Source organism: Canis lupus, chromosome 28, assembly GCF_048164855.1.
Source record: "Canis lupus baileyi chromosome 28, mCanLup2.hap1, whole genome shotgun sequence".
In the NCBI taxonomy this organism is placed as follows: domain Eukaryota; kingdom Metazoa; phylum Chordata; class Mammalia; order Carnivora; family Canidae; genus Canis; species Canis lupus.
Window position 1 is genome coordinate 34,556,409 of NC_132865.1, and position 21,692 is coordinate 34,578,100.

At 43.6% G+C, this 21,692-nt stretch overlaps 1 protein-coding gene across 4 annotated transcripts in view; it reads right to left on the bottom strand.

Moving 5' to 3' along the window:
- The window catches only part of LYN (LYN proto-oncogene, Src family tyrosine kinase), a 115,082-nt gene that overhangs the window by 77,092 nt on the left and 16,298 nt on the right, over positions 1 to 21,692 (bottom strand). For 2 of the 4 annotated variants that reach the window (XM_072804595.1, XM_072804594.1), the window contains exon 1: positions 3,911 to 4,062. The exons of the other annotated variants lie outside the window; for them this stretch is intronic. The gene's annotated coding sequence lies outside the window, so the exon portion shown is untranslated. Of the gene's footprint in view, positions 1 to 3,910; positions 4,063 to 21,692 lie in introns of those variants that run through there. 4 annotated transcript variants of the gene reach the window in all.

The window sequence follows — 21,692 nt, forward strand, 5'->3', positions numbered from 1 at the left end:
CCTTCAGCACTGGTCATGATTCCACAGTCTTGGGATTGAGTCCCACATAGGACTCCCTGTTCTCTCTCTCTCTCTCGCTCTCTCTCTCTCTTTTATTTTCTCTCAAATAAATAAAATCTTAAAAAAAAAATCAAAGACAGTGAGCCACTTATTTATCCTAGTTATCTCCACCCAGAGTAACCTCTGGGATTTCCTCATTATCTGGGAGACACGAAAAACCCGTATGGCATTCTGTCCTGCTGCCATGCCTTGATGTCAGCCCGCCTCAGTTTCCTCAGACAGGAATGGACTGGTCATGGCACTCATCCTCATGGGGTTGTGGGGGACATTCAATGTATTCAAGAGAGATGAAGGTATGGGAAGCCCGTCTCCCCCGTGGCCTGGCACCCATGTGAGCTTGTGGTCAATAAAGTATGATGGTTAAAAACCAGGCAATGATTCTAACCCAGAAGGCCTGAGGTCACAGGGCCATGATTTGATTCACAAAAGATGTGAGGAAGAAGGAGCACTGGAAACAATTCTTTGGACTAAGCTTAAAGACAAATAGTGACTTATCAAGTGTGGTGTAAGATACCAGAAGTGGACTTGAAAGATTCACTTGATATTCACGCCAGGTGTCCACAAGAAAAAGAGAGGAAATGAGGCCATGGCTGGTCCAGAGTTACTTTCTTAATTAAAACGGGTATGGCCAAGAAGTGTCAGAAGGGTGAGGAAAAGAAAAAGCAGTAGAGAACAGGCCTATACCATAGTTCCCAAACTGTGTGCCAAGGCACCCAGAGTGCTGCAGCAAACTCGAGGGGTGCCTGGGGATATTTCAAACTTTCAAGGGAAAATAATGACATCTGTTGGACACTATGAGAATTAATAGCTCAAGGTAGCTCAGTCTCAATAGATTGTACCGTATGCCTCTCAACAACTTTGTATCTGTGTGAAACAGGGTTTTCTGTGGTTGCTGTGATAAAAAGGAAGTATCACATGGAACAGAAACATGAAGACCGACGTGGAACAGAAAATAAGGGTGGTGGTGTCCAAATACAATTCCAAAAGTTGAAAGGCTGCACCACATAGGTATACACATCCCGCTAGGGCATAATCGTGTTCATTTAAGAATAGCATAAAAATAGTATTTTTCGCCTTCGGCGTTTGTGTATTATTTATTCAGATGGTACTAGGTTGTTATAGCAAATACATATCAGGTTGCTTGGACCTAACAACCTAACAAATGGAACTCTTTGGTGTTTCTTCTGCTCTAGGACTGCCGCGTAAAAATTACTGACACACTCAGGGTCAGTGATCTTTAAAACGTGAGCAGCAACAGATGGCAGGACAGGACAGAGCAGGTGGGTGCTGTCAGCCTGAGCAGTGAGGCAGAAAGAGCCGAGGGTGGGGCCACTGTGCGGGCGCAGCGGGGAGGGGAGGGGAGGGGAGGGGAGGGGAGGGGAGGGGAGGGGAGGTCTCCTGGTACTGGGAATCCACCACCTTCAACTTGGTATTGCCTACCCCGTTGTAAGGAGAAACCGCCGATTCTCAGTATGAATATATTAGAGGATGCCCCAATTAATTTCAGAAATTTTCGAATCATGGAAACAGCATGACAGATATTCCGTTGAATTTCCATTTTTCTTAGTGAAAATGTCTCCTTTTTTCTCCCCATCCTACTCACCCAGGCTCAGCTCAGAACCTCTGTCATCTCTGTGACCTCCATGTCACACTTTGTGCAGTAGAACCAACTCTCCACCAAGCACTGTCCCTTCTGCAATATAATTGCGCTTGGTTTCAAAGCTTAGGGAAAAGCGGGGATCAGATAAATTGTGCATTCCGGTGGTTTTTCCTACTTTAGTCTTCTTTCTCTACGAAACCCTACGTGATATTAATTACTAACTTCGTAGCATTTCAGGGATAATTAGCGTTGATCGTGGCAGTTGCCTCCTAGCTAGTCCTTCCCCTACTCTTTGCTCATCTTTGCAAATTACATTATTTCCACGTCACTCTATATTCAAAGTTCTGCAGACCACCTTCTATTATTTCAGTTTTACAATGGTGATGTCCTCTCATTCATCCCCACCCTGCCCACTTCCCTGTTTATGTCTCTCTACATAAGAATTCAGAATTACAAAACTTATTTTATCATCTGTCTGTCTCTCCTTCCCCGAGAGCAGGGATTGTTGTTAGTTTTGGATACTGGTGTATTGCCAGAGCAGACAGCAGTGCTGGGCACTTGGAAGTGTTCTATAAATGTTCATTTGTTGAATAGAGCACCTAGTAGAACAACTGCTCAACAAATATCAGGTACTAATTATAGTTATTAGAGTCATACCAACACCCATAATACTGCCATCAGCCCCAATGCCATTGCCAATAAGATAAAATCTCAAGTATTTAACTTGCCACCCAGCCCCTCATAGCCTGGCCACAGTCTACCTCACCATCACCTGTGTTACTCCCAATGGAAGACTCCTTGGTGGACACATGTACGTACTGACACAGCAGCATCATCCTGCCTTGACTGACATGTTGGCTCTTACCCGTTTAGGGAAATCCTGTGTATCCTCTGAAAACTAATGCACGCCCCATCTTGCCTGGTCCCCTCAGGTTACGTCCTTCTCTCCCTCTGATTTCTTCTCTCTATACTTTGGAACTAAGGTACAAGCCCTAAGACATCTCTTTCAGTACTACTTTATATTGTTATGTAACTTTTAAATTGCCTGTCTGGAAATGTGTGTATAGCTCTCTTCGCCTAGGCTAGAAACTTCTCAAGGGCAGAAACTGACTATTCCACCTTTTTGTAGACTACCTTGCTTCCACCACCCAAACACACACAGATCCACTATCCAGTTACCAAGCCAGCATTAAAACACCATTTACTGAATTAAAATTGAACTTAGAAATCACAATCAGAAGCTATTCTATAAGTAAAATTAATTACTCAGATTCTATTTGTTTTTTAATGAGTGATCAGTAAATGTTAGTCTCCAAAACTCTTTTAGTTTCAGACATACCACGACTATGAAAACAACCAAAATGCCCCCATTAACTGGGAATCTGTGACCATTCAAAGAATTTGGGCCAAAAATCTCTACATTAAAAAAATAATTTTGGGCTATGGGATGAGAAAATCTGGGTCCAATCTGGTTCCTCTGTTTATTAACTGCCATATAAACATCAGCAAGTTACTTAATTAAGCTTCACTTTACTCGTCTCTAAAATATAAATAATATTCCTTCTTCAACGGTTGCCGTGAGGATTAAACGAAATAGCATCTGCTAAATGCTTCTCCCAAAACAAGCGAACAATGTGTTACTTCCCTCCCTGTCCCCTAAAACGAGGAGAGCCAGATTATAGTGACATTATCATACTTAAGTGAAGAAAGGCTCCTGCAACCTTTGGCACAAACAAAACTGCTAAATAAAAATTGCTAAGGAGTCTCGGTGAGGGTGGCTTCCACTCACAACTAAAGCCACTCCAATTTTCACAGCACTCCAGGTAACTCCTAGTTGAACTCCCTTGTCTCCATCTCAATTCTTCCCCTCTTTTTGCTTTACTAAAATTTAAGTGGCCCAGACTGCAGACCTTTCCCCAACTCACACTGGGCTCCCCTCAATTAACCCGCTAAATCGCTTTACTGTATTAGTATTAGCAGCACACACTCACATATTTGGCAGGAAAATGAGTTCTGTGTTTGTGGATATTTCTTTTTCCCTTGGCTTTGGCTTTTCCCGGATTTTGTCACCCAGCGAGTAAAAAATGAAGAATTCTATTTTTCAGTTCCAAAATGTGTTAGATGACAGAGGAGCGGGGGGGGGGGCGGGCAGCACAATGGCTTGAGTCCTTCATTTCCCCAGGTGCACACAGGATTAGAAAGCTGTCTCTCACCAGTTTCTTTGTCTTGAGAGCCACGTTCCAAACCTACCTTTCAGCCAAAGTGTATTCACTTATCCAAGCTGGCGTGTTCTCTCTCCACTACCCCTGTGCCTCTTGGATGCCTCCCCAGCCAGCCTCATGCTGAGCAGGAAAGGCACTCATGACAGGCAGATTAAGGTTTTCAAGTAGCCCCAGGAGGAGGAAGTTACTTGTTCCCACGGGCCTGGGTTTTTCTTTTTGTGGGTGTGTTTTCTCTTTCTGAAACCAGGAAGCTAAATTTGCCTAATGGTTAAACCCAAAAGGATTATAGATTCTTTCTTCAAAAACCCTCAGAGGCCTGTTGTCCATCCCTCTGTTAAAAGCAGTCCATTTCTAAATCACACAGGCAGAGGGGAGGCTTTCTCGACCCTGTAGTGTGAAGCCTATTCTATTCCGTTATTTTTATAAAAAGCACTGTATCAACAGACCATTCACATTTATGTTTCCCATTCTCCTTACCAAATGAGACACAATATCTCAATTTCCTAAAAAGACAAAATTCAAAATTTCACCCCTCTTTCCCCCACCACTTCTTTCTCCTCTTTGAACTAAACTACTTTTAGGTTCAGGCTCTCGCACATTTACATTCTTCACATTTCTGTGAATTAGCCTTGAACACCCAGCAAGTTCTGCTTTTCTTGTAATAATTGAGATCATCTTTCTTGCCTAGTAGTTTTACCAAAAATGTGTTCTCTCTTGGCAATGTATCCCAACATTCAACAGCCATCCTGTCAGGGACGTCACAGTTGGCTGTTTTAACCTTCAGACAGGTGGAGGATCCTCATCATTGCTCCTGCGTGGTCCCCACACAGGAACTCAGAATCTTTGTGCTCTCAGCCTAATGGTTGTGTTTGTCAGAGAACGGTGGGCATGGGCTGAGCTTGAACCCTACTGATCGACCTTGGGAAGTTACTTAAACCCTCAGTTTCAGTTGACTCATTTGGAAAATGAGGCTATTGCCACTGTAGGTAAGGCCACTGTCAGGATTAACTGAGGGAATGCACTCAGAGCACCTGGCAAGCACTCCATCAGGGAGGGCTCCTGTTAATTTTAGTCCTGTGTTGTGACCTGCAAATCAACACCTTACTATTTCTTAATAGTCTTTTTTAGATTTCTCATTCTTCATGCTTTTAAACAGATTCTCAGCTGCAGTGCTTATAGCAGTACACTCTATCAATGTGTAAGGCCACAATTCTTAACCTTGTCTGTGCCTTAGAACCATAAGGGGGCTTTTAAAAATAAGTGCCCAGACTCCACCCCAGATCAGTTAGTTATGTCAGGGGTTAGGCCTGGGCATCGGTATTTTAAAATCTCCAGCGGTTGGGACACCTGGGTGGCTCAGCTGGTTAAGCATCTGTCTTCCACTCAGGTCACGATCTTAGGGTCCTGTGATGGAGCCCCACATCGGGCTCCCTGCTCAGTGGGGACCCTGCTTCTCCCTCTCCCTCTGTGCCTCCCTGCAACTTGTCCTCGTGCTTTCTCTGGTTCTCTCTCAAATGAATAAATAAAATCTTTTGAAAAATAAAATCTCCAGAGGCAAACAAGTAAACGCTAAGATTGGTAGTTGATGATATGTACAGTAAAGAAAGGACAGGGTCACAGGAGAGGGAGGGATAGGATGTTGGTCAGCGAGCCTTTGTGAGCAGACCACATTCACAGTGAGGCCAGCCTTGCAGAGTCTCACGTTTGGATCAGAGGCAGAGTGGCCAGGGAGCAGAGCTGAAGCAGCAGCAGCAGCAGCAACAGCAGGAGGTCCAGGAGCTGTGGTTGTCCTGAGGCCACCCAGGTTCCTTCCCACAGCAGCTTTGCTTGCTCAGCGTTTCCTTCAGTTCTGGACAATTTTGGGCAATGCCTCAACTTCCTTCCAACAATTCCCCATTTCTGCTTAAGCTAGCAAAAGTAGGTCTCTATGGAAACCCAACAAACTTCTACTAAGACAACAGGTTATTTAGTTTAAATTTGTCCTATCTATGTAACCGTATTTGACAAACACGGGACTTCAAATCAAGATATTTGGAGGAAGCCCTCAAAGTCTCTAGCACTGAGCATCCCAATAAATTCCCTAACTTTTCCTGGACCTACACCATCTCCTCACTTGTAAACCACCTGGATCAAGCAAAATCTCCATCTCTTCCAGCTCAAGTTCTATGCATCCATAAATCTGGAGTCATTTTCATTTGTTGAGCACATTATAAGAGAAACACTGGAGGTGTAACTACTGTAAGGCATAGCCATCTCCAAGGAGCCGAGTATGTCTTCGTATTAACAGAGGATAATTACCTGGTGTGCACATAATTAGGAAACTCTTTCCTTTCCTTCTTTCTTTAGTTCATGTCACCAGCTCATCAGCACCAGCTTCTCCTTTCTCACTTCCACAACTTTGCAAGTTTGACAAAATATTATTAGTGTACCCAGCATATCAAAACTTGAAATGAGCTGTTTCAAAATAATAATTCTCCCTGACCTCCACCATTACCCCTAATTACGTTTTTATTTTTAAATATTCTCTCTGGTAATTTTGAAGTTTTCTCTCTGATATAACACACACACACACACACACACACACACACGCACGCACATGCCTACACACACCGCCTGGGGCAGCATTTAATTATTCTGCAGAGTCTCAAGAGCAGTGTCACTATTCCCACATTTCTAGGAGAGAGCCAGATGGAAGTCAGTCTGTGCTCTTCTCTCAGGGGTGGGGCATTGTGAAATTCAGTACATGATGAAGGATTTATATCTTCCCTAACATCTGGTGCTCAGGAATCATCATCAAAGACAGGATACCCATCTAGAACAATTGTTCCAGGGCAACATCTACATCATTGCCCTGTGATGTAAATATATGTCTCCATCGCTCTGTGATCTACATTTTGCCCACATCCTTCCAGAATGGTTATTATGTTTGGAAATCAGGCATAAATCTTTCAAAATCATCCAATGTAATCTGAGAAGATCTAGAAGGCTAAATTAGGAAATTTAGCCCTAGAAGCAATATTTTTAAATGAGGAGATAAGAATGTTTAATAGTATACAGTGGGAAACACAACCCTATCAGTTGCAATTTACTGATATTAAAAGCACATTTAACACACACCCAATATTTCTCTCCAACATTTTACCTTTCTGCCTTCAAAACCCAAAATAAAATAAGTATTGCTTTAAAGTCAATAGTTCTTTAGCTAATGATCTACTTGATAAAAATTTTTCTCAAGACTTAGCTAACAAATGAGACTATCACAGAAATAATTTAGTATAAAGTGGAGTTACCAAATTGATTTACTCAAAGTTTTAAGTTTTCCTGAACTTAAAATACTATTGATTTTTACATCATTATTTTATGTACCACTAAAGAAAACAAAACAGGGGGCACCTGAATGACTCAGTCAGTTAAGCATCTGACTCTCGATTTCAGCTCAGGTCATATCTCAGGGTTGTGGGATCAAGCCCTGTGCCAGGATCCATGCTTCTTCATGGGAGTCTGCTTGAGATTCTCTCTCTCCCTCTCCCTGTTTGCATTATCTCTCTTTCTCAATAAATAAAATCTTAAAAAAGAAAACAAAACAGAATGGCTACCCTTCAAATTATTAAGATGCCTTTCACTGTGATTTCAGAAGTGTTAAAATGTAAAAATATGCTTGCCTTAGAGCTTGTGAAATGTAGTAAATGCATGCTTATCAAATGTCCATTTATTTTAGAAATCAAAATCTATGTTCTGTTTTATCCTTAAATGTCTTTTTTTTTTTTTTTGGTCGTGCTGCTTCATCTTCTTTTTAAGTACAGAGAATTTAATTATTATTAAAGTACATTTTAATAGACTTAAGCAAGAAAAAAAAAAGTTGTCTTTTCCCCATCCAGACATTGCTGATGACCATACCAGAAAAAAGCTAACAGCTATTTAACACCTACTATGTACGTGGTACTGCATCAAGCAGTTTACAGGGATTGTTTCATTCAATCCTTAGAACAATTCTTCAACAGATACTATTATTAACTCCATTTAACAGTTGAGAAAGTTGTGGCTTAGAGAGGTAAAGAGACTTTCCCAAGGTGACAGAAATAATAATCAATGGAGAGAGAGTTAAGATGTGTGTTGTCAGGTAAGCACCATTTGCTCTCCAGGGTGTACTGCAAAACAAAAACAAAAACACCATAACCCCCCCCCCCCCATCAAGAGTCCACACTTTAGACTACACAGCAGAAGTGAGGACCACTGAGTGCCACTGCCCACCCCAGGATGGCTGCACACTGTGAATGTGGTGTGACTTGGCCTTTAGATGCTGACAAGTAATGGCTTTTTTAGTGGCTGGAGTGAGCCTTTGGAGCAGAGAAACAGGACCCCAAAGGTGTGACTGGAAGAAATCTGTAGGAGCAAAAAGGAGTAATTACAGAAAACATCTGTGAAGTTGAGGGCAGAAATGGGCAGACACAAACATCTATTTGCGAAATGTTACAAGGCCCCACTTGATGCTTCATAGAGGAACACAGAATCAAATTTTTTGAGCTGGAGAAGACTTCAAAGGTCATCTAGACCAGCAAGCTCAGCATCTCCTGGGAATGGGTAAGAAATGCAAATGCTGAGGCCCAACCAGAACCTTTGGAATCAAACTCTGTAGGTTTGTGCAAACCCTCTGGGAGATTCTTTTTTTTTTTTTTTTTTTTTTTAATTTTTATTTATGATAGTCACAGAGAGAGAGAGAGAGAGAGAGAGAGAGAGGCAGAGGGAGAAGCAGGCTCCATGCACCGGGAGCCCGATGTGGGACTCGATCCCGGGTGGACAGGATCACACCCTGGGCCAAAGGCAGGCGCCAAACCGCTGCGCCACCCAGGGATCCCCCCTCTGGGAGATTCTTATTCCTGCTAAAGTTCAGGAACCACTGGGGTGCCTGGGTGGCTCAGTCTGACGACTCCTGATTTCGGCTCAGGTCATGGTCCCAGGATTGTGGGATAGGCCCAGGTTGGGTTCTGATCTCTGAGCTGGGAGCCTCCTTAAAGATTCTCTTGCTCCCTCTCTCTCTCTCTGCCCCATCTCCCCTTTTCCCCACTTTTTGCCCTCCCCTTCCCCACTTGCACAAGCACATGAGCATGCACACACACTCACATGCTCTCTCTCTCTCTCTCAAAGCTGCTAAATTATGAAATAAACATTCAGAGTTTCAGAACCACTAATTGGTCCAACCTTCTTATCTGACAGACTGTGATGCCCAAGGTCCAGCAACCTGGACGGGGCCAGGTCAACCAGCAGAACCCCAGCTTTCAGGGACTTAGTCTAGAACCTCAAATACTTCAGTGTTTGCGTTTCACACAGATACTGATTTTCAAAGAAACTGAACATAATAAAACATATTGAAAAAACTATAGTTAATATAATTAAACCTGGACATCAGAAGCTCGAGGGGATCCGAAATCACAGAGTGTATGTTCCCAAAAATCGGGCAAAGAGCAGTAAGAGTGCAGCACCCAGTTCTAGAATGCCAGGGACTAGATAGCCCCTGCACAGTGTGAGAGAAATTAAATAAGAAACATCTTCGGGGATCCCTGGGTAGCTCAGCGGTTTAGCGCCTGTCTTCGGCTCAGGGCATGATCCTCGGGTCCTGGGATCGAGTCCCACATCAGGCCCCCTGCATGGAGCCTGCTTCTCCCTCTGCCTGTGTCTCTGCCCGCCCCCCCCCTCTCTTTCTCTGTGTCTGTCACAAATAAATAAATGAAATCTTAAAAAAAAAAAAAAAAAAAAGACACATCTCCGAAAAGAACAGATAACAGATAAGGCTTTAAAACAGAGTATGGCCTCAGCCATCAACCCGGGATTAACAGAAGTATCATAAAATGTACTGTTTTCATCTAATTAACAAACCCCTAAGTACTCTCCGAGTCTACCTGGACATTATTAAATCCTCCTAATTCAAAGCAGGTGAAACCTCAGGCGTGAACAGATGGCGAAGAGCCCCTGTCGAGTGTAGCTGGCCCCGAGCCCCACTGGAAACACACCCATTAGCATCGTTCACCTTTTCTGCGTTTGTCTGAAACTTGGCTCCACGGTCACAAACAAAATGAACAGGGACAGGGGACTTAACAGAATAGCGACTTCCTGAATCCCGGTTTTACCGAGTCGGTCAGGCCACTGGATCCCGCTCTGAAACCGTGTGTCCTCGGCCGGGCAGGGGAGACTGAGGCTGGCGGGAGGGAGGTGCGAGCAGTGCGGCCGCCCCAGGGCCTCTGCCGTCTGGACCGGCGCGGGCGCCTTGGGAAAGGTCCCGGGGCGCGGGCTGCTCCCGGGCGCGTGCGACGGCCACGAGGGCAGCGGGCACCCCGGGCCCGGCGGGGGCAGCTGGTGGGGCCTGGTCCAGCCCCGCGGTCAGCCCCCCCCCCCCCCAGCTCCGGCGGAACCGAGCACTTCTCCCATCAGGAAATCAGACCGTCCCGGCCTCTGCTCCGCACGCTCATCTGAAGGTGACACTTGGACCCAGAAGAACGCGGTCCTCCCGGCCCCCTTCGCATTAAGCACACAGTCCGCCAGGGAGGCGCAGGGTTGCCCCAGGCCCGTTAGAAAGAGCCCCCGAAGTCTGCTCCCCGACTCCAGCGCCCCATACTTCACAGAGCTGTCCTAAAAACCCTCCCACTGGGCTTTCCTTCCTCCTGCTGTCCCCTTCCCTCCCCACACCCCACCCATCGCCACCGCCCTCCATTCCCCACGCTCCACTCTCCGGGTGTCTTTCCCCAAACACCTACATTTCTTTCTCTCCCTCCGACTACTCGTTCCTCAGAGCCTGGCAAGCAGCTCCCTCCACAGTGACCTACCGAATGCTGGGTTTTACAGGCCACTCATGTCATTCCCGTCCATCCTACAGACCAGCCACACACCTACACACACACACACACACACACACACACACACACACAGCCTTTCATCCCTCCTCCAAGCCTTCAGGCCTGCCCCCTCCCTGGAATATCACACTCTCCCAGCAGCTTCCTTCCTGTTTCCAATCACCCATTTGGGGCACCATGTCCTGTGGGAAACCCTGTCCAGAACCTACAGGCAGAAGCCACCTCCTCCTTCCCGGGTCCCTGCCCAGCTCAGGCCCAGCCCTGGCCTGGCTGTTGATTCCCGGGGCTGTGGTCAGCGCCCAGGATGTTGCCAAGCCCCCTAGAAGACACTCGGCTGAATCATACCGTATATCTATGAAATCATTTGTGTGCAATTATTTCTCTCTCAGTCTCTCGAAAGGCTCCTTCGCTCATACTTCTAGCGTAGATGGAATTCAATCATTACCACTTTATTACCCCTCTCACTCAAGCCAGTGGATTCCAGACTTGCCAGTTCACAAGAATGACTGGGACGCTTGTTAAAAATAGAATCTTGGGCTCTGCACTTGACAGACCCCTGAACTAGAACCCGTATGGGGGTTGAGGGCATCTGTAGCAAACAATACGGATAATGCTTACACTGATTTGACTTACTTTGTCCCCCTACAAAAATGTGACTTTCTTTGGAAAGAGAATGACGCAGTAAACCTTATTGACTGTTTATATTTTAATGCGAATTTTTGGTAAAATTCTTATCTAAAAGATTTAAATAGAAGAGGTAGGGAAAAAAAGAGAGAGAGACAGAGAGACAAAAGAACAGGTAGAAAAAAAAGAAAAAGTCATGGGATACATCCAATTTTGATTTAAAACATTCTCTGGGGCACCTGGGTGGCTCAGCCTTCAGCTCAGGTCTTGATCCCAGAGCCCTGCATCAGGCTCCCTGCTCGGGAAGGGGGGGGGGTCCTGCTGCTCCCTCTCCCTCTGTGCCCCCCTCCAAATAAATACGTAAATAAATCTTTTAAAAAAATAAAATAAAACATTCCCTGGATGTGAGGCCATTTTACCTCCAAACCCCGTCTAATCAAAATGCTTATCTGGTAAAGTGGCTTTATACTATATAAAAGTAAAGTCAAGGTGAATGAACTTTTCACAATGTTCACTTTAAAGGAAATTATAATATTTGTAATTTGTTTTTAAAAAATATTTTTTATCAGGATATTCAGTTTTGCAACTGTGCTTTCCAAACTCGTTTTTTTACTCGAAAGTACTTATTTGGGCTAAAATTTCAGAAAACACTTAAGTGTAACCATGGTAGGGTCTAGTTGGAATGCTGGGTTCTATAGGTGTTCTAACTCAGACACCTTGAGCCTGGTTGAAATTGTTTGTCCTTCACCGCCCACACAACCACTTCATTGCAAAAACTGTTTTCCTTCATTACGCCTATCAAGGTATCCTCAGAGGTACACTATGAAAGAGGCACACAATGAAATAGAAATACCCTTTAGGTCCCCAGGAAGTGCATTTATTTTTCCCATTTTGGGGTCCATTTAGGAAGTGGCTCGTCCCAGCCACGCTTTGTGTTCTGAATTATTCCTCTCCTTCGATTAGAGCCGAGCACCAGTAGATGGGGAGAGGGAAGAGAGAGGCCTGGAAGGGACGGGGACAGATGGGGAACAAATCACAATGACATTCAGCTCACTCAGAATCAGGCTTCCGTGTCTCCGCTTCCTGTTTGCTATACCCTTAAATAAGACACGTCCTCAGCACACACGTACACACACACGACCCCTCCTGCCACCTCCATCTCGGTAAAGGGCACCCTCAGCTCTTGAGGTTGAAAACCGAGATGTCTTTTTCTCACTCCCCAAATCCAACCCAGTGGCAAGGTCTTGTCATCAGCAAGCACTAGCTCTCCCCGGTCTGACCCTCCGGCCCCAGGGTCAAGCGCATGGGTGCCCCAACCACCAGATCCAAGCCAGGGACTCCCAGGTACATCGGAATTCTGCAGACACAGGAAATTATTTTTAGTATAAGTATGTTCCAAGCATGGCACGGGACACATTTATATTTTAAAAAATCCATCGTTTACCTGACATTTATGTTTCACCTGGCATCCTGTATTTTTATTTGCCAAATCTGCCAACACTGTCCGCCCCTGCATTCCCCCACACAGCGAAATCTTTATCTACTGATTACAACCCTCCTGCAGCTTTCTTCAGGATTTAAAATAAAAGCTAAGTTATTTACCAGAGTCTTCAGAGCCCTCGATTAGAGAAGGTGGGAGTGCTTGGAGAGGGCCCTCTGCTTGCCTTTCGGACCTCTCTCGCTCTCTGGCTCCAGCCATAGGAGACAGCCTTCCTCTCTGCAGATACTCAAGCTCATCCTCACCTCAGGACCTTTGAACTTGCTGTCCCCTCTGTCTAAAATCTTCTCCCTCTCCTTGTCCTCCACATCACTCAGATCACAGCTCAAAGAGACCCCCAACCCCCCACCAACGTAGCTAAAGTAGTGCCCCAACATGCCCTCTGTCACACTACTCAGCCTTACTTTCCTCAGAGCCCCTTCATCCAGTCTGAAAGCATTTATAATATTTTGTTATTTATTTATTTATTTATTTATTTATTTATTTATTTATTTAATATTTTATTTATTTATTCATGAGAGGCACAGAGAGAGAGAGAGGCAGAGACACAGGCAGAGGGAGAAGCAGGCTCCATGCAGGGAGCCTGATGTGGAACTCGATCCCGGGCCCTGGGATCACAACACGAGCCAAAGGCAGAAGCTCAACCGCTGAGCCACCCAGGCATCCCAATTTATTGTCTTTTAGTCCTGACTGGCAACGCAGGCACCGTTAGAGCAGAGCCCTGTGTCTTTTGTTCACTCTCTCCAGAGCAACTAGAATTGAAGCTGGCATTTAATAGCCTCTTCATGTATTCGCTGATGAATAAATGAATGGGTTTCCCATCCGTAAAATGAAACTTCCTTAAATTCCAAACGGTCTTCACTTACACATGTTCAACTTCTAGACTAAAATGGTGCATCTCTAAACAACCTTTCCTGCACCAAATGCAGACTTTCTCCATCAGCCAGCAGATCCACCTTTTCCTTTACTGCATGGCTGATGCTGCCCATCACTCCAAGTCTAGAGTCATCAGGAGCAGCGTCTTTACTTAGTGCAAGGTGACAGTGGATGCAGTTACTGGAGTGTTTCATTACATTTTAAACCTATAATTTAAAAAATTTAGTAAAAGGCCCAAAGACCCAAGTGTTGATATGAATGCTATCAAAAGCAGAGATGCCCTAACCCTAATTCAACAGTAACAAGATGAAAATCATAAAATAGGCTGAAAGCAGGCTTTAAATGCTTTAAAGCCCTCGGCAAAGCTTTTTTTTTTTTCACGTGAGCTGGTAGCCTTACTGTGAAGAAAATGCATAAAATTGGAGACAGGATAAAATGCTGAATCTGTATTGAAAGTCATGTCTAAATGGGAAGGGACAATTAGAAATGGTACAAATTGTTTAGCTGTCTGGGGATGGAAGCCCTTAATCACATTATTAACCCTATTTTTGGTTTTCAGGCTCAGAAGAGGAATAAGGGGCTGCCCATGGACCATCTGTGGCACAGCCCGAAAGCACTGTGTCCAGGTCCTTACACAGTAGCGTAAGGCAATCCTTCCCATTACCTTATACTCCTCCTTATTCCTGGGAAATCAGGGAGTTTCTGAAGAAGAAAAACCTGAAGTTTTAGTTTCAACTCTTCTGAGCTGCTAGGAGAATAAAATATTTTCAGTGGTCGCCCAGGCTCTTTTGTGTTGTTTAGATAGAGTATTTGGAGGCAGGGCAGGAAACCACAAGGCACAGGAGAAAGGGAAGTGCCTAAGTCATGGTGTTGGGTGTGGGAGTCCAGAAGCCGACTCCAGCAAGAAGGAAGAAAAGAGATAAAAACACACATGTTAAATAGGAGCAAGGAGCTCCAGGAAGTCACACTAAACGTTTCCCGTTTCAGGAATTCTAAATTCTCACGCCATTTCTTTAACCATTTTACAGAGGTAGTTGGGAAAACTACAGGCTCATATTTTCTTTAAGAAGAGCGTGGAGGGACACCTGGGTGGCTCAGTGGTTGAGCGTCTGCCTTTGGCTCGGGTCATGACCCCAGGGTCCTGGGATCGAGACCCACACCAGGCTCCCCGCAGGAAGCCTGCTTCTCCCTCTGCCCGTGTCTCTGCCTGTGTGTGTTTCTTGGGAATAAATTAAAAAATCTTAAAAACAACAACAACAACAAACAAAAACAAAGAAGAAGAGCATGGAAATGTAGCAAGCCAAATTCTGACAGAACCATTTGGAGTTCAGCACACATTCATGAAAGCCTCACCTACATGGATGTGGGGGAAGAGGATGAACAGGATGCTCTCTGCCCTCAGGATTTCAAGGAACAGTGAGAGAAACAGGCAAATCGATGTTACTGCTGATAAGACATGACAGGTACCACACAGAGGTATATTTGACACGCTTTGGGGCCACAGACAAAAGAACAGTCAGGGTTGGCTTCACGCATGCACCAGATCAATACCTCAGTTAGAGCTTAATGGGACCTTAGGACATGATGTTATCTTTAGTTTGCTTTTCTTATCGAGGAAAAACCATATATAGCATGCTCGGGAGATGGACGGTGGTGATGGCTGCAGAACAGTATGAATGCACGTAATGCCTCGGTACACTTAAAAATGGTTAAGATGCTAAATGTTATGTATATTTTATCACAATTATTTACAAATCAAGAAAAATGAATTCTGATTATCCACCAAAACAAATATGTATATATAATGAAATGCACAGATCTTAAATGCTATAGGAGACTGATTTTGATATATGTCCACGTTCACGTACCCAGCTTCCAAAACAAGATACCAAACATGCTGATCACCTTAGACAGACCACTGTCCTTTTCTAAGTGACACCCTCCCTGTGAGCACTGTTCTTGAACTTCATGCAAATGAAATCATCTAATTTGTATCTCTTTCTGATGTGCTTCCCTGAATATGTTTGTGAGACTCAACCAGTTCTTGCATGTATCAGTAACTTTTTTTTTTTTGTCTGAGAGTAACCCATTTTATCAGTCTACTATCCAAATGTATTGAACCACTCTTCTGATAATGGGTATTCAAGACATTTCCAAGGTTTGGGGATATATATATAAAATGAAAGAAGATGCTGTCTACATTCTTGAGCATGTCATTTTGTGGATGTACATTTTCATTCCTCTTGCACAAACACCTAGGCGTGGAAATGCTGAGTTGTGAGGCAGGTGTATGTTGAATTCTATAACAAACTGCCAAAGGGTATCTTGCGGTAGCTGTCCCATTTTTAGATTGCAATCTCCCCACATCCTTGCCAGCATTTTGGTATTGTCAGCCTTTAAATGGACACCAGTGGCTCACTGAACCCCCATGAATGCTGCAGAAAGAGGAAAGGGTTATTGGTTTCCCAGAGTGCTGCTCCTTCTCTATTGGGCAGGAGGTTCACACCCTGGCTCAGCTGGAGATTAAATGGGGTTTATTTCATTCTTTTCCAACAAAGGGCTTTCACATATCTTTTCAAAACCAATCTTGATAAGAAATTCTAACATCTGACAAAAAAGCAGCTCTATGATGGGGTACTTTGCCCTGGGGTTCACAGGGCAGATCTCTCCATACCAGTCCTTTGACTAAACAGGTTCCTCATTTCTGAGCACATCAGTCAATCTGTTACATGTGGAAAGAGAGAGAGACAGAGACAGAGAGAGAGAGACAGAGACAGAGAACCCTACTGGATGATGAGTTCTGATAAAACTATGCACGTCATGGTTTCCTACACATATTCCTATCTCACTCGTGGGTCACTTTGACAAGTGTCAAGACCAGTAGTTAAGATCTCAGGATGCCTGGAGCCACGTCCCAGGAAAAGAGGAGCCAGCAGCCCCTTGCATGCAGGAGACACTCCACACCTGAATAGGAAATCCCTAAGGGATGAAAGCTCTGTGGATCCCACAAACCTTAAAGCACAGCCAAGACAATGCCGTTTCAGTGAATGAGACGCCCCAGCAGATGGTGTGTCCCTGTTCCACTCCAGATGCTCCTAAATGTGTGTGGGAGACAGTGGAATGAGAGCTCTGACACCAGGAAGCTGTCCACTCCCCTAATGGTGCCTGCTCCAGTTGCTTTCCTCGAAGGAGCAACTTCTAGTTAGGTAGCTCTTCTGGGTATGTCTCTATACTCCAGGACATAGGACATTCAGCTGGAAAATGACCAGGTATTTACAGCACCACCCTAACTCATTGATCTGAATGTTTTCTTATAATGGCCCAAAGATTCCACGATGGTGAGATCTAGTGAAACGGTTCTCAAGCAGATACAGAATCAGAATCTCGACCAGAGCTCTAAAAAGTACTGAACCTGGGTCTCCCGCTATTCCCATTTACTCGGCTAGGTCTAGGTCCAGTGTGGCAATGGGAAGGTTTAAATATCCCACCACTCCGGGATCCCTGGGTGGCTCAGAGGTTTAGCGCCTGCCTTCAGCCTACGGCGTGGTCCTGGAGTCCTGGGATCGAGTCCCACGTTGGGCTTCCTGCATGGAGCCTGCTTCTCCCTTTGCCTGTGTCTCTGCCTCTCTCTGTGTGTGTCTCTCATGAATAAATAAATATAATCTTTAAAAAAAAAAAGGTCCCAACTGACTCCCATGGGCAGCCACAGTTGAGAACTACTATAAAACCCCTCGACTACAACTCACCTGCTCTTTTGAAAAAGCACGGCACCATCCAGTTGTGTTAGGAATCTTATCAAATATTGAACTCCGCATCAGAACTGAAATCATAGCAATGAAAATGCCACGGATGATGCCCTGCCGGTGAACTCCAACAGTAGTGATCCCAAATGACATTACAATTCCATGCCCTTATTCATGAATAGGGATTAGAATTTATCCACTGCCATTCTGACCCCATACCTGAACTCAGAACAATGCTCAGGAAAAAAAAAAAAGTAAGGTTCTAATTGATAAATAGAGCCCATAATTGGAATGTATTTGCTGGTATGCCAGAGAATTGGCTTTTGTATCATACTTTAGCTTCTGTGAACTTTACTTTTGTTCTGTAAACCTAATAGCCAAAAATATGGCTACACTATAGCCATAAAGAAAATGACAGAGGGCTGCTTGGGTGGCTCAGTGGTTGAGCTTCTCCCTTGAGCTCAGTTCGTGATCCCAGGGTCCTGGGATGGAGTCCCACGTTCTCCTCTCTCTGTCTCTCATGAATAAATAAATAAATACATAAATCTTAAAAAAAAATTTTAAAAAGAAAATGGTAGAATTTACAAAGTATTAGCTTTGGGATACAGTTTATGAAAAACAGAATTCACTTCTACTTATCTCAGATTTATCTGTTATAAAACTATTGCTATCATTTCCCTTTATTTTAAGTCATTCCACCTCATTGTTTATAATAAACCCTCAGGGAACAGATACTTTTTTTAAAAAGATTTTATTTATTTATTTATTTATTTATTTATTTATTTATTTATTTATATTTTAAGAAGATTTTATTTATTTATTCATGAGAGACACACACACACAGAGAGAGAGAGGCAGAGACACAGGCAGAGGGAGAAGCAGGCTCCATGCACGGAGCCTGATGTGGGACTAGATCCTGGGACTCCAGGATCACGCCCTGGGCCAAAGGCAGATGCTAAACCACTGAGCCACCCAGGACTCCCCAGGAACAGATACTTTTATGATTGATAAAACAATGCTACTTCATGTTTAAGATCTTAAAATCTGTATAAAGGATAAAATACTCTAAATTCTATATAAACAAACAATAGGCTAATCATAACTAAGTCGAAATCACTTTCAAATGGGAGGGTCTCAATAAACCCCAATGTGCTCAGATTAAACTATCAAGACAGAAGTAAAAAGAAGCCTCCAAGGAAATAATGTATCTCCTGACCTTAAAAATAAAACTTAGAACAGGGGGACATTTCCAACCTGTTCATTTCCTGAACCACTGGCAGTCAAAACCAGAAGTAATTCAGTTAATCATTGTTCTCTTGTTAAAGTTATTTCATCTGTTTCAATTTGGTCCTACTAGTCTCATATACAGAAGACTTACCATCTTCACTCTTCCCCACTAGACCACTTGGTTCTTTCGAAGACTTGAGAGAGATACCTCAAAGTAGGGCTCTACTCTTCTATTTGCTCCACTGTGAAGACACCTTCCCATTCATATCAATACAAGACATTTTTAAAATGATGATACATAACCAGTGACTCATCTGGCTTTTCTAACCCCAAATTCCTCCCTGTGTCTGTCTGGTAATGAGTACATCACTGTCCTAAGTATACATTAACCCAAATCACAGTCCAAGTGTCCGTTTTGGCTTTGACTCTTCTCATTAGTCTCTGGTTGAGCAAGGGACCAGGTAATGACTTCGCACAAGCTATTCAGCTAGGTGCTCTCTCCCTGCTGCCTCCAGCTCAGGTTCAGGATGGTGCAGTGGTTTCATGGCCCGAAGGTTCTTACAAGTCCAGCAATGATTCCAGACAGTCAACAGAGTTTATTTAAGAGTATGCCCTGTGTTTCTTCTGAATCGCAGAAAAAATCTTGATGCAACATTCCCCCTAGGAACAGCGTCATCCCCATAGATAACAAGCGTAACCCAGCGCCTATGCTCCACATCAAGCCTGAAGCCACCACAATGGGGACTATTAGTCCTGGGAAATCACCAGAAGTGTCTCCGGTTAGGCCACAAGGTGTATTAAAAGTCCAATAATGAGCACAAGGGCTGGCATTGAGATTAAATGACTCCTTTTCTGTTAAAGTCAATGTCAAAGCAATTCCACTTCTACCAACTTCATCAGGACAGGAGAAATTTGGGGATTACTCAAAGAATCACCTGACATCCTGGTAATGAAAGAAAGTAGAGAGATTTTAACACATTTTCCTTTTTAAAGGAAAAGTTGAAGCCCAGCCTTATCCATTTTTCTTTTAACTTCTTTTCAGAGAGCCATCATTCAGAAATTGAAAAAGCCATTTATAAATGATATAGGAGACACTTTGTCATGAAGTGCCCAAGGGCTGAGCAAAAGCACTGAATGTGTTGGGGCACCTGTGGTGGCTCAGTGGCTGAGCATCTGCCTTCGGCTCAGGTCATGATCCCAGGGTCCTGGGATCGAGTCCCACATCTGGCTCCTCTTAGGGAACCTGTTTCTCCCTCCGCTTCTGTCTCTGCCTCTCTCTCTCTTTCTCTCTCTCTGTCTCTCATGAATAAATAAAATCTTAAAAAAAAAACAAAACAAAACTGGCTGTGTAGTTGATACTGTCTCCCAGGGAATAAAGTGGCTTCGCTCAGGCATTTAGACACATTGCCACAAATGCCACAAAAAAAAGCAAAGGGGAATGAACTGGAGATGGCTATGCAACTCATCTGGATGTTCTTTGCCTATGATTCTACCCATTGCCATTAGTAATCTATTAACTACAGTCTTAACCTTTCAAACGGCAAGGATTTGTAGCAGCATTTTAAGGTAAAGAACTAGCAAGTATATGATACTGAAGATTTACTGCTTAATGGGAAGAAAAATGCAAGCTACGTAAGTAATTAGCAAAAAGAAGATGCGAGCTACATAGTGAAGAAAAGGCTAATCCAATCATGATTCAGTCTTAGCTATAAAATAAATTATTTGCTTTGCTTTGGTGGAAGAGGAAAATTATAATTTCCCAACAAAGGGTGACAACTATAATAGAGTGAATTGCCAGCTGAAGTTAATGTGGATAAGTTCAACTGGCTTAATCTTGATCGTGCTTTCAACTCCTGATCGTCCTGTTTATAGTTTCAGCGCAAATTCAAGAAACTTTTTTGCTCTTCCTCTTTTCAAGCTGTGAGTATGGTAAAAATCACACCAAACTGACATGATTGGGAGCTCTCTCTTGCTCTGACCGATTTTTAGTATCTGGGTTTCTATCCTCTGCAAGACAGAAGTTAGACATTAGAGTCATGCAGCGGTGGAGTTGAGCTTGCCTGGCAGACTTCCTGGGTTCAAGCTCCAGCTCCACCCAGCAGAGCCATGTGACATTGCAATTAATCTTTATTTGTCTGCAGAAAGGGGATGATAAGTGTCCCAATTTCAAAAAGTTGTAGTGAGGATTAAATGAATAAAAACTTAGCAAGTGTTAATGATACACAGTGTGTGCCCAAAAAATGTCTGCTGCATAATTTTTATTTAGTATTAATCTCTCAGGAGCAACCATGTTCCTCTGCTTTCATTTAAGTAAATGTATGAAGTCAACTTGATAAACTAAAGTGGACATTACCCTCCACATATTAAAGTCACGATTTTTAAAAAATAACCTTTCAAGTAGGCCTGGGTGACTCAGTCGGTTAAGTGTCTGCCTTCATCTCAGGCTCAGGTCATGATCCCAGAGGCCTCTGATTAAGCCCAAATTGTTGGTGTCAGGCTCCCTGCTAGGGCGGGGGGTTTGCTTCTCCCTCTCCGTCTTCCCCTGCCCCACTCATGCCCCCCTTTTCTGAAATAAATGAATAAAATCTTCAAAAAAAAAATGAAACTAACCTTCCAAAGTTAAATACAGGCATACCTCATTTTATTGCACTTTGCTTTTTCTGACCACATTTGCTGATTTCATGCCCCTGTGTCACATTTTGGCAATTCTCACAATACTTTAAACTTTTTCATTAATATTATACTTATTATGGCAATCTGTGATCAGTGATTATGACTCACTGAAGGCTCAGATTTTGGTTAGCATTTTTTTCAGTAAGGTATGTATATTGTTTTTTTCAGACATAATGCAAATGCACACTTAAGAGACGATAGCATGGTGTAAACATAACTTTTATATGCAGTGGGAAACCAAAAAATTCATTTGACTCTCCTGACTGCAATATGTGCTTTAGTCGGGAACTGAACTTGCAGTATCTCTGAGGTATGCCTGCAGAA